Genomic DNA, 3,836 nt, shown 5'->3' with positions numbered 1-3,836 from the left:
AACACAAGTATAAATCAAGAAATATTGGCAAAACTATGCACCACAACACACTATTATTATAACCGATAACGGTAAAATATTCCGGAATGCTCACAATGACGTCACACGACAATCGAAAGACCTTAACGGCTAATCGTCGTCTGAGCAATGATATCGAAGGTTAATGACAAGAAGGCCCATGCCTTGTACAGATATTTTCTTTAACTACAAATTTTCTCCCGCACCTATTCCCGATATATTGTTATTATTTTATCAAGTGAGAACTTCTTGCCAATTTTAATCATACAAGGTACTACTATACAAATGCGCACAGGATAACCAAATAATATGTTTCCCTCTCAGCCTTGAACCCGTACCTTATTACATGATTAATGAATACTTATCCAGGGTACCAATTTCACCGCGTGGATGGTGGTCCAGGGCACATATGTCTGACATTGTAATATTTATTTTAGAAATATGATAATTTTCTATAATACAATAATAATTATTTTAGCACAGAGAATTATCTCATTATCGCAAGAAATATTTTTAACATCATCCAGCTGCTTGTGCTTCCCTCTCCCCAATACTCTCGAGAAAAAATAAAGCTGATTTCTAGTGGTATTTAGCATAATATGAAAATAACATGAAGATTGATGACAAAATAACGTACAATTGTATTATTACGAACACATCACACAAACAGAATTCACGGCAGTATAAAAACATTTTTAGATTTTTCTCTCATATATTTATCACCTCTACATTCTCATATACTAAATGTTTCCAATTTATTTCTATTGAAAAAACACGAAGTGTCTCATTTAAATCAAACTCATTGATATCAGGATTATTTATTACTTTGTGCATCAATTACCATCGTTGTTCACTACTCAATCTGGCAGAGTGAAACATCGTGCCCGATGAAAATAATATCGTATAATCGATAATCGAATTTACAAACAAAATCTGTTGCGCGAGCGCACGGACGCGCCGAATACAGTTAACCCATCAATGGTGTTTTGACAATATGCAAGAATCGTCAGGGCAAACCTCACAGCATGGTACCACCCACCACCAGGTGATGCACCATCTTGGTACACGTGAGCACATTGTAGAGAGATGCCTACTGACATCGAGAGGCTGTGCTGTCAGCAAATACCAAAGAACGGCTTTTCATTATTGCCAGTAAGAAAAAATAAATTTGTCTCCAAACATACTATACACAATGCCTTAATACTATTGGGATCTCAAACCCAGTAAACTGTTAGTTTCAGGTCCAGCTAAATCATTTGAATTTAATAAGAAAAGAGATTTTGAATAGTAAACTAACTGGGGTGCAATTCAAAAAATATAAAATATATTCAAGCCACAGATTTTACCAAAAGTTTTAATACTTCTTTCTTCTTACAGCTCAAACAGCTCACAGACACAAATAAGGATGTACTTACTAAGAAATGGGAGGAAGAAATAAAGTCGTTTCCTTTTCTTCGTGCCATTTCCAATGGTGATGCCTTGGAGATGACAGACGGCTCAAGAGTTACAGTCAGAGGGGCTATTCATATGGAAAATCAGACTTGAAGTTCCTCAAACAGTATGTCTAAAAAGAATACAATAAAAAGATACAGAACCTTGTTCACTCAAACAAAATCTGTGTTTCCAGTAACCTGAGTAACCCTACTTTTACACACTGACCCTAGTACTTTTTATACAACTCCAGATTGGTTTAAGCACAATGTTGCAGAGACAATAATTCTTTTTTAATGTTTACTGTTATGTTTTTTGACAATGAACATAAACCAAATAACAGCTTGTAATTTATTTTGGCTGCATAAACTTTTTAATTATCCTAACATCATATTTTAACACATCTGAAATCCATAACTGCAAAATAACATCAACTCTCTGACATTGATTAACTTCATTGGTCTAAATAAACATTTTTCTTGTTTATAATTGATGGATATTGATAGTATACATTAATTGTTTTAGTGATGATTGTATTTCAGGTCTCTGATGTCTTCAAATCAAAAACCTCTTCGCACAGAGTAGTAAGACTTGATCAAGGGGGCGATGTTGCCATTAAGCTATGGGGATCGAAGTCATTCCTTTACCCTGCAGTTCGGTCAAGCATTGAGGCCACATGCTTACAGGTGACCTCTTACAAGAAAAAGAATGAGTTTCATTCTACGCCAAGCACAACAATCAAAGTAAGAGATACATTAAATGAATCAATTGTGGAGGTATAAGCTTCTACGATCCATGGTGAGAAGCAGAATTTCTTTAGAAAAACTCAGGATGCCAAACAATGGCTTCACCGACAATTATCTTGCTGCCGAGAGCAATCTTGGCCAAGCCTGCTGTTATGTTAGGTCTATACAGACGGAAACTTGATAACCAAATAAATTAAATTTTGTATATACCAGTACACTTGTCAATTTAACTCACAAGATGCATATGCTTATTTTTTCATATAATGGGTCAAAATACATGCTTTGCTAACAATTTTAATAAGTCAGAGAATAAGACATTTTGTTACAGTTACTAGGCTGAGTTACCTATCAATATAAAGGATTTAATGATTGAATTTGAAAAGCAGTATAGAATTTGTGGGTTTTGGTAATAATCAATATATACATTTAATATCAACACTCCTATCAAAGAAAATTATTCTATATATGCAGATGAAACATTTCATTATGTATTGAATGTTTTTGTTTTTTAGAATGAGGATGAAATAACCCGGAGACTCCACATCGTTCAAGAATTTTTCATTTATACATGTACAACCTAAACAACGACAGGAGTACTGATTAAAAGACAATAACTAAGCTCCATGCAAATACATAATTATACACATAATATTCACTATGTGTCTACAACAGTTTGCATTTACGTGTATTCCAGGCACACAGTTATGCACGCTATTTTTTAACGTAATACTATACTGCTGTAAGCCTAATATTTTGTTAGTTTTAATGTAATACAAATTATCCATATTCAAAAATTCTCAAGTTGACCAATAGAAAAAACGAAAAGCTCCCGTATCAAGAAAACAAGATCGGATATAATCGGACATAGGAGGTAAACATCTGACAAGTAAAAGGACTCGAGACCATAAAATGGTGAAAATGGCAGGTGGGCGGCTGCCAAAAGGGTATCCTCATTGTACAGATAACTCCTCCTACAGTTTTCAAGATAGGAAGATGTTCTTTTGCAGATCAATTGCACATATATCAGAGGTGTGCATATTGCTTTGATTTTGATTTCTGATAATTAATGAAAAATACCAGCTTTTGAACTTCCGTCATTTTTTGGCAAAATATTGCATATAGGGTACCCTCATTGTACGAATAACTCCTCCTACAGTTCTCAAGATAAGAAGTTGTTCTTTTGCAGATCAATTGTACATATATCAGAGGCGTGCATATTGCTACGATTTTGATTTCTGATAATTTATGGAAAAGTACAAGCTTCTGAACTTAGTCATTTTGTTGCAAAATATTGCATATAGGGTACCCTCATTGTACGGATAACTCCTTCAAAAGTTTTCAAAATAGGAAGATGTACTTTTGCAGATCAATTGCACATATATCAGAAATGTGCATATTGCTAGGATTTTGATTTCTGATAATTCATGAAAAAAATACCAGCTTTTGAACTTAGTCATTTTTTGCAAAATAGTGCATATAGGGTACTCCATTTCACTGCAAACGGTAGGTAGTGTTTATCATTTCAGGATTGACATGGATTATGGATACAGTTCACATAAAAGAAAACCCGGTTTGCTGTCACATTGACAGCTTTTCACTTGTTTTAAAAATATCAGCAATATGAACAACTTTGATATATGT

The 3,836-nt window shown here is 34.0% G+C and overlaps 1 long non-coding RNA gene across 1 annotated transcript; it reads left to right on the top strand.

The window, feature by feature from the left end:
- The first annotated feature begins 223 nt into the window (after positions 1–223).
- LOC128163728 (uncharacterized) lies at positions 224–3,262 on the top strand. The gene is made up of 3 exons (XR_008240853.1): positions 224–1,170; positions 1,396–2,192; positions 2,708–3,262. It is a non-coding gene; the product is annotated as an uncharacterized LOC128163728 (long non-coding RNA).
- Positions 3,263–3,836: the final 574 nt, after the last annotated feature.

Source organism: Crassostrea angulata, chromosome 1 (genome assembly GCF_025612915.1).
Source record: "Crassostrea angulata isolate pt1a10 chromosome 1, ASM2561291v2, whole genome shotgun sequence".
Taxonomy (NCBI): domain Eukaryota; kingdom Metazoa; phylum Mollusca; class Bivalvia; order Ostreida; family Ostreidae; genus Magallana; species Magallana angulata.
The sequence above is the reverse complement of the archived record's forward strand: the minus strand, read 5'-3'. Positions and strand labels throughout refer to the sequence as shown.